The sequence below is a fragment of the Diadema antillarum genome, unplaced genomic scaffold (assembly GCF_040938485.1).
Source record: "Diadema antillarum isolate AM-2024a unplaced genomic scaffold, OU_Dant_1.0 seq00000076_RagTag, whole genome shotgun sequence".
NCBI classification, from domain to species: Eukaryota; Metazoa; Echinodermata; class Echinoidea; order Diadematoida; family Diadematidae; genus Diadema; species Diadema antillarum.
Window position 1 is genome coordinate 851352 of NW_027271170.1, and position 10247 is coordinate 861598.

Consider the following 10247-nt stretch of genomic DNA (forward strand, 5'->3'; position numbering starts at 1 on the left):
ACACACACATACACATTTTTATTGTTTTTCTGGAAGTTAATTTAATTCAATTTTATTCAAAAACCAAACATAAATAACAAGAATTAGTAACCCTTCTGCTGCAATTTGGACAAGTTTCGTGAAAATGGCATGGGTTTGAATGTACATCATGAGATTCATGAACCCACCATGTCAGGGCATCCCTGCATAGATTCCTGACCAGATTCGGGGGACTTACAATGATTTATGTCGCGTGGGGCGCTGATAGCACAAAAACGAGCACATGAACCTCTACTTTTTTATTTTTCTGGAATTAGTAAGGCTTCTTCTACAATTTGATCAAGTTTCGTAAAAATGACATGGGTTTGGTTTTTCAGCATAAGTTTTATGGACCTTGAACTTTAGTTCACCTCTAACAGAAAAACGTCCCAGACAAGGACTTGAGAGATTTCGGTGTTTTCTGCCGTTTTTTTACGGCAGAAAACAAGGGCGGTGCTTGCTCTCGAACGAGAGTGTAAACCCCAACTTTAAAACCTTTTCCTCGTTTTGGGTATCTTTTTCTGGAATTCTTGCAAATTTGGAGAAAATAACGTGGATTTTTAAAGAATTAAGGAGATTTAAGTTTGTCATTTCAGATTTTGTTGCCAATCATGGTCTTGATCCTGTAACGCTATCATTTTTGTACTGGACGGCAGATTGTCATATTCTTCAAAGTCCCGTACAAGAAAAACAAGCACATAAACCTGTGGTTTTATTTACAGATTTGGTCTTCAGATGGGTCAAAGTAACGGTATGGAAGTTTGAAAAATGACATGGACTTCAATTTTAGTATTACTGAGGAAAGCCTTAAAGGCCGAGCTATTATTGTATATGCATATATAAACATCAATTCATTTAGTTTGTATGTGTTCTTCGGTAATTGATACAATATGCGTAAATAACCAATTATCATCTTGCTCAGATGATATATAAATAGCTTGAATTATTACCTAAATTAAAGTTCTTCAGATTTTTGATATACCATGTCTCTAATACAGAATCCACCCACCGACCACAATTAGCGCTTCATTTCTATACTTTTGTGGGTATATTGCATGTCAATGACATCTGCTTAAGGGTCATAATTTGATAAGAGTTATCACTATATCAGGTGTATCGAAAATAAAGCATTGCCAAAGTCCAACTAGGTAGATAGCTATGTGAAATTTACTTGGTAAGTTCCGTCACATGCTATGTCCAATCTCGTTTGTATGCAAACTAATCATGTGCATATAAAAATTATGATATCTCAAGTAATGGCATCAAATGCATTCTATTTTTCTAACTCCTGATCGCTACAAGGATAAATGTATGGACTCTGTAATAATGTATTATCAAACCAAACTCAGTCTGCACTCTGTCTCAACGCGACAAGACTCTAACCGTATTGAGTAAATAATCCAGGCTTCGGCGGGCAAGGGCCAGCGGGGCTTGCAGAAACAGGGTTCGTCTGCGTACATGCCAAAATAAGAGTATAGGCTTGAGCTTTTTATGCATCCCTTAATATCCAGTGATCAAAGGTAAAATGTAGATTCTGAAGATCTTTAAGTGATACCCATTTCCAATGGTCAGTGATACTCTCTGGTGATGGGTCTTTGGATGAAAGACTTCTAGTGGTAAGTGGTAGCTGTCAATGGTGAAGGTTATTTGGATGGCAGATTTCCAGTTGTCGGTGGTAATTCAGTGATAATGCGTATTGGATTAGTAGTTTTCAGTGGTCAGTGGTAATTGTCATTGTTCAAGGTATTTGAATGGTAGGTTTTGGTGGTCAGAGGTAACTGTCAATTGTGATAGGTATTTCAATGGTAGGTTTTCAGTCGTCTTAGTTATTGCCAATGGTGAAGTGTATTTGAATGGGAGATTTCAGTGCGGCCGTCACATGGAAAAAGGGTCTATCTTAAAAAAACTGTGACTTTTTGTGAAAACTTCAGAATCTACCTAATTCTATGTGCTCTTTCCATTGGCGACATCGGCTTGTCTCAAAAACATTTAGTTTTTTTTTTAGATATTTCTGGGTTTTTTTTCTATCTTAAAGGGAGGCAGTCCTGAGATTTTCAATGTAATGATAATTAAGAAGAGTAAAAAATATAGCCTTTCACCAGTTTGTACCCGTGGAAATGAAAAAACTGTCTCCGTACGCGATTTTTGAAAAATAATTCCTGCAAGCGATCGTGTAAGAGCCTGCAAAAAGATGCTACGTCATGCATGCCCTACTCACCAAGTTCACAGCCGTGCCTCTAAAAACCAATTGAAGTGTTCAAATGATCAGTTGTAATTTTATCATAAAATGTGAAAGTATGTGATTTTATCATTTCAAACAAAATATTTCAAGCTTAGATATATATAATTCATGAAAAATTAATATTCTTAACATAAATTTATATGTATTTTTAAATCAAATATACCATGAACTTGACATCAAATAGGCACGGTCCTTTTCTAGCTTCCGTCCGTGTTGCATACTTCTTTGCGTACAAACCACTCTCGCGAGCGAATTCTTACCATACTAATGTACACAGTACTCTTTGTCTAGCTGAGTTTGACGTTCAAACCGAAGATAACCTGTGCATATGAGAGTCGAATTCTTCAAAGAAAATATTGTTTGTATCGCGATGTTTCTGTAACTACTCAGATATCGCCTTTCCTCGAAAAAAAAAAATGACATCTGCCGGGCAGGGTAAACATAGGAGGTCGTAGGGATATGATTTCGCTCCACTTTGCCGTGCATATCCAGTCGGCACTGGCAGCAGCTAGCTCAGTGGCACTGTACTGCAGTCCAACCCCGGCTGCAGCCCCAACGTAGACGAAACAATCTAGCCACTTTCCTTACCTCCAGTGGCGTATCTAGGGAAAACGGCGCCCGGGGCAAGCGCGGAAATTGCGCCCCTAATTTCTGAAAAAGACTAGTGTTCAACCCCAACCCCATCCCGGTAGAGACTTTAAGCCAAGTCCGCATGATATGCTTTTCAAGCCCTTAAAAGGGGTCTTTTGAGGGTGATTTAAATGTAATGAATTTTGATAAATTTTGGCGAGCGAGCGCAGCGAGCGAGCCGAAAATGTGTGTATTTCAGCTGACAAAACATAGAATTCTTGTCATTTTTTGCTTATCAAATCGTACAATTCTAATCAAGATAGTGACGGCCTTATAGATAACGAGTTATCTATACCAACAAACTGAGTACTTTAAAAAATATTCTAAACCATAGGGGCATTTCATGAAGCATTTTGTCCGACAGCTTGTCGCACAAAATTTGCTTTCAGCCAATCAGAAGCAAGGATTTCAGTAGCTTTTAACAGTTTGTCAGACGAAATATCTGACAAATTGCTTCATGAAATGCCCCCCCCCCCCCCCATGTACGCGCGAGTGAGCCGAAATTTGTATATTTCCGCGTCATCATCACGTTTTGTTCTTATCTCCTTTTCAATTTTGATAAATTTTGGCGAGCGAGAGCAGCGAGTGCAGCGAGCGAGAGAGCGAGAGCAGCGATTTTTTTTTGGCGCCCCCCCCGTATGTTCGGAACCTTCTTTTGATCCAATTGGCGATCGCTTCAGAACGAAAGAAATTGCAGCCGCTGCTCAGTGAAACATTTTGTCTGCTAAATATAAAATGACATGTGTGAACACAATAGACATTGTCATTTTGTCGGCTTCATCATCAAATTTTGTTCTTACCTTCTTCTTCTATATAAAATTTAGAGAGCGAGCGCAGCGAGCGAGCCGAAAATTGTATTTCAGCTTACATAAAATTCTTGTGTGAACACAATAAACATTGTCATTTTGTCCGAGTCATCGTTATGTTTTGTTTTTATCTTTTTTTGATTTGGTTTTCTGCCCCCCCCCCCCCCATTCTCTCCCCCCCCCCTTCCGGTGAGTTTCTTCTTCTTCTTTTCTTTTTTCTTTTTTTTCCTTTTTTTTTCTTCGTTTTTTTTTTCTTCTTCTTCGTTTTTTTTTTGCGCCCCCAAGGAGTGGCGCCCGGGGCACGTGCCCCCCTTGCCCCCCCCCCCCTAGATACGCCACTGCTTACCTCTCTACGCTTTTTCCCCCTCGGTTCTCTTCGAAGTCGATGCTCGAGGTGTTTCTGTTTTATAACTCATGTGAGCAAATATGGTCGGGATTGCATCTGGCTTCACGAGTTTTCTCGGTTTATAACCGCCTGCCGGTCCACGTAAAAACATTGCTTCTCAAAATGGTCCACGCACAGGTAGGTCACAACACAATATCGAGATTTTGTAGGCCCTAAGTTTTTATGTTCGGCTTCGTTGTACCAAGATTTATCAGCTATACAGCTCACCTTTTACGATACTTTTGTGGGTCTGGGACGGAAAAAAGGATTTTCCTGGGAAATTTTCTGCACGATTCGAGCAAAATTACTGCTTGACACATCGGCATGATGTAAGATAGCCCGACCAGACGACGCTGAATGCGGTCGCCCCTCTAGTGTACTAGTAGGCCTGTGTAGAACCTTTTCTACCTATGTACGTACTAGAACATGCATGGCGGCGACAGGACTGCAGCTGCGCTTGTGATAGACAGGAAAAGTGCGAAGGGCAAACCGCGTACGATACGGGGTAGCTACCGTAGATCTAGTTGTACCGTCCCACACGTGTACTGTGCGAATATACAATACACAATACAACCACACACACACACACACACACACACACACACACACACACATACACACGCAGAGTACTTAGAAACAATGTCAAATACTAGTAGCCACCGACTTCTTCATGCATCCGGGTAACTAGGGAGCGTACGGATAACGAGCAGAACACGGCTGGGAAGAGTTGTGCCTCGGTGACGTCTGACTCTCCGCCAGGGCTTGCTCACTAGCATATTCACCATGCAGATTCACACTTTCTCAACCAAAATTTACGAGCTTATTTGGTGATTTTAAAGTTTGTTTTAGGTGAAAGTAGTTCATTGGAGGTACCAAAAACAACATACTTTTTTAAAAATTCGTGAGGACTGCCTCACTTTAAGGTAGAGATAATCGATCGGTGCTATCGGTGATGTCTTACACGGCAAAATGGGCTACCTTCGAAGTTAGACCGTTTTACCGTAAATTTCAGTGACCGTGCCGTCTAACTCGTAGTTAGACTATTTCAACACGTTTGTAACAACGTGACCTACCCCACGCGTCGCGTGTCTTCTGTTAGATTCCTAAAGTTAGCCGATTCTCAAGCCGCGCGGCTTTGGCACGCGCGCACGCACGGCGTCTGGGATCGCTCGCCGGCTCCCATCATATCAACAGGGCCTACAGTGCAAACAGTCTTGTCTATTGTACACAGTATTCTCGACTACTAAGACACGTTTTCTGAGTTTAAACCAGTCTTCGGTCTATCAAGTAGCTGCAAAGTGAGTTTAAAATGGTTATAACACTAAGTTTAAACCCACTATGGGGTGAGGTTTAATTTGTATTCTGCTAAAATGCCTAGCTTTTGTCTAGATCGGGTTTAAATTACACCTACCCAGGAGGAGGTTTACTTCGAGTTTAATTCGAGCCTATACAATGGCTGAACAAGGCATTGCTATTTATATACGCCTAGCACACAGAGCGTGCTGGATACATTTAGCCGACCACACGCGTGTATAATACTAGTACGCAAATAATTGAAGATGATCTACACTAGCTTTCTAGACCTACAAAGAGAACGGCACTTTTGAAATAGTCTATTGCAGTCTAGTATTGGTTTAGGCCTGCGCCTATTTATCGATCCGTACGTAGGACGACTTAGGACAAGACTGATAATCCCAGCTGCTGCGGGATACGTAGGGTGGCCTACCCAATGCAATACCCAATGCCATGGAATTCTTCTTCTTCTTCTTCTATAATCTTCAAAGGGCTATAAAATGCAGCCTATCACGAAGATGAATACAGCTTGTGTGCACGATGAGAGGAGGGGTGGGGGCTTAATCACAAGGTGTGATTTTGATGTGGGTCATTAAAAGCTCCTTGAACTGTTCAGGTGAGACTGCACAAACTACAATGCTTGGAAGTTTGTTCCACTCAGGTTGGATGTCTGGGCAAATGAAAATTTGTCGATGTTGCCCCTGGGGCAGTATGTTTGGAAGCACATGTCGTGATTTTTCCTGGTTTTAGACGATTTGATTGTAAAAAATGTATCTGGATGAATTGCAACAAGGTCGTTCATGATTCTGTACACCATAGTTAGTCTGCTCACAGTACGTCGTGAAGATAGGCTGGGCCATTTCAACTTTTTGATCATACTGGTCACGCTGCTCGTTCTTCTATAATCAGCTGTGACAAAGCGAGCTGCCTGGCGTTGAACCCTTTCCAGTTTCTGAATGTCCGAGGCCATATGTGGGTCCCAGACACTACACCAATATTCTAGGTGGGGTCGTACAAGGGACCTATAAGCTGCCTCTCTGAATTACTGAGGGAAGAACCTTGTGTTGCGCCGGATGAAACCAAGCTGTTGATTAGATTTCATGGAGATTGCTGAGATATGTGATGACCACTTGAAGTCAGATAAAGTGACACCAAGATATTTTACAGACTCACACTTTTGAAGAGCAGTGTTATGGATGTAGTAGCTGCAATTAATTGTGGATCGAGAAGGGCAAAACCTCACTACGAAACACTTGCTTGGGTTGAATGGCATCAGCCAGGTGTTTTCCCACTGCTGCAGTGCATCAAGATCTTCCTGTAGCATTCGGGACTCTGTGCTACTGCTGACTTCTCGGTATAACGTGCAGTCATCGGCGAAAAGTCTGGTTGTAGATGAGGTTACTTCAGGCAGGTCATTAATGTAGAGAAGGAAAAGTGTGGGACCCAAAACGGTACCCTGGGGAACATCTGAGGTGACGGAAGAAGCCCTGGATGTGGCACCTTCAATTACTACGGACGGCTAACGGTTGGAGAGGAAGTCCTGTTGCCACATGAGGTTTTGGTTTTGGATTCCGTAATGTCTGACTTTGAGTATAAGGCGTTTGTGTGGAACCTTGTCAAAGACATTTGACAAATCTAACATGATCATATCAACTTGCTTCTTCTTCCTGTATGAATTGGCGAGATCATGTGATGTGAGTAGCAATTGTGTCTCGCAGGAATATTTTCTTCTGAATCCATGCTGACAGGAAGAAAGGATGGAGTAGGTGTCGAGATGTTTCATCACTGAAGAAACAATGTTCTAGGGTGTTACAGGCAATGCTGGTTAAGGAGATGGGTCTGTAATTTTTAGCCTTCGTCCTATCCCCTTTCTTGAAGACCGGAACAACATGGGCCTTCTTCCAATCCTTGGGTAGTTCGCCAGATTTTAGTGATTGGTTGTAGATGTGTGTGAGAATAGGGCTGACTTCAGAGGCTACCTCTTTCAGAAGGATGGCTGGGATGTTGTCGGGGCCAGTTGATTTACTAGGGTCCAATCCTCTGAGGAGTTTTTCAACACCGTTTGCATGAACAACTATTTCCTCCATGGATGGATATTTGGAAGAAAGGATGTTTGGTAGGGGAGTGTCTGGTTCAGAAGTGAAGACTGATTCGAAGTGAGAGCCTAAGATGTCAGCCTTTTCTTGACTAGAGGATTTAGGACATCCTTTGTGGAAGAGTTGTTGAATACCAGTAGAGTCCTGCCTAAGCCTTTTGACGTATTGGTAAAGGCTTTGGGTTTTTCTCTCAAACTTGGACCAATTACCTCACTTAAATATCTCCTCCTGGCAGAGCGGAGAGATTTTTGAACTTGGGATCTTAGTTTATTAAAGAGACTCCAGTCCTCCTGCGTCTGGCTATTCATAGCTCGTTTATACGCACGGTGTTTCTGTCTGATTTCACCTTTGATCTCTCGTGTGATATAAGGTATGTTGAACCTTGAACTACTCATCTTACTGGGAATATGATTTTCTTTCAGATAAAGCAATTTCGATTTCAGGGCTTCCCAGTTCTGATTAACAGAAGAAGTATCAGGATGATTACGGAAGTATTCATAAAAAAGACAATAATTCCGATCTAATCTTATCAAAAGTCAGCCTTCTTGTAATTGTGGACTCTATGAGCATGTGCTTTCTGGTACTTGACTGATACACTGAAATCAACCCGAATAATGGAGTCATGATCACTTATCTCTGGGATGGGTTTGGCTGAGTCCACCAGAGTATGATTACTGGTGAACTGGTGATGTTCTCCTGTCTTGTTGGAAAATTCACAATTTGTAGGAGATTATGACTGCTGACGATGTGGAGAAGTAGGTAACATGACTGTTCACTACTTTTATATTATACTCTTGCTGAACTGGGGTTTACTGAGGCAGACTACCAGTAGATGTCCGGCAAGTTAAAATCACCAGCGAGAATCTTGTAAGCATCACGAGGAAGTCCTGGAAGGCCGCGGGGATCATTGTGATGGGGGTTATAAAAAGTACCCAGATACATATCTCTACAGCCAGTAAACTTCAGCTTGACCCATAATACTTCGCAGTCAGCGTCAAGATCAGGAAGGGGGGTGGCTAGCAGAGTTTTCTTTACAGCAATAAGGACGCCCCATGGCTGTCTTTGCGGTCTTTCCGCCATATATCACACAGGTCGATGTGTGAAGGAAAGAGTTCTGAATTGCTGATAGAGTCATTCGCCTAAGTTTCAGTTCCAATTAATCAGGATTGACAGAGTGGATAAATTCAGTAAGCGATTCAATTTTACTTCTAAGGCCTTGAAAATTAATTACAACAGCCCTCAGTTTACGCTTGTGAGTTTGGTTTGGCTTCTTACTGATAGATGGAGGGAGCTTAGTCTTAGACCTATCTCCAGTTATTGGGGAAAACGTTGCCAATGGGGTAAACACCGAAGACTCATCACTCAGAGGTGAGAGGGGTGGGAAGCTATTTGAACATTCAATATCCGAAGAGCTACTAAACAATGAAGATGCAAAGTTGGGCATGCCACACGAGTAACAAATCCAGCTAACATGTGAGGCTTGTAAAGCTTCATATGATGGGGTAGTCATGTTCAGGCATTTTGCATGGTACCAAAGCTCACAGGAGTCACAGCATATACCACGCTGATTCCATCTTACTGATTTCTTGCAGAGATAGGCCACACGGATACTTAATGGGACTTGGATTAACTTGTACATCATTGGATAATGATAGAGCTAGAAAAGGGATGCATGATTTAAGCTTTACTTTGTCGATATTCAAAGAATCACGTTTGAGACATGACAGTTTCACCTTAGCAAGCCATAATTAGGTTTGTGGTTCAGTGCACATAAAGTTCGTATTTGCAATTGAAGATATAAAGGAATGATCTTACATTAATTGAAAGAGTGTTCTTGAGCGCAGAGTTGAGTTTGGCTATGATGGTGGGCATGGATGTGGGTAGTGGATCCGGTCTTGGGAAAAATGCTGGAAATGGCAGCAACAAAAGTGAGGAGAATCACAGTAGATGTGAAGGAGACCATGGTGGACCAAGTCAGGAACACAAAAAGCAGGTAAAAATTCCGTCAGTTCATTGTATCGTTGCTAAATGATATCCAAAATGAAATTCAAAATGGCCGACCTTCCCACGAAAAGCCAGTGAGGAGTTGAGTGTGCATGCGTCTCAGATGGAGGGAGACAGCTTGACATCAAATGGAATAGGTGGGACTGATTTATTCCGGTGCACAGTACAGCTCACATGGGTCCAGCTTTTGCAGTCGGATTTTACACTTTTTCTTGAACACCAAAATAAAATAAATGCTCCGATAACATGACGGAATATGTGGATTAACAAAATCTTGAATCCATTCCAGCAAAAATTTAATAAAAACAGATGAATTCAAACGAAAAAATCGGGCGCCGCCAGGAGCACGTCTTCCTCTCACGCGAAACACAAGCTGTACTTCACATTACATGATTAACTGTCATTAAATAGCAGAGGCGGATCCAGGGAGGACCGCAACTGGCGCACGCCCCCTCCCCTTATTTTTTTGTTGAAACAAAAGAAATAAAAAGAAACAAATGGGGGAGGGGTGCGTGCGCCCCCCCTTTAATTTTGTAAACGCGCCCCCTCTTTACGGAATTCCTGGATCCGCCCCTGAATAGGCACAAGTTACAAACAATTTAGACCTATCATTAAATTACGATGATTTTTAAGTAAGGCTTCACCTGAAGCTAAATGTAGCTCTAGTCTAGGTAGTCAGGAGAGTAGAACCTGAGGCCGATCCAGGCCTAGACTATAAGACTAAGAGAACCTGTAGTATCGGTTTTGGGCGTATTAAAACAGCCTGAAGGTGC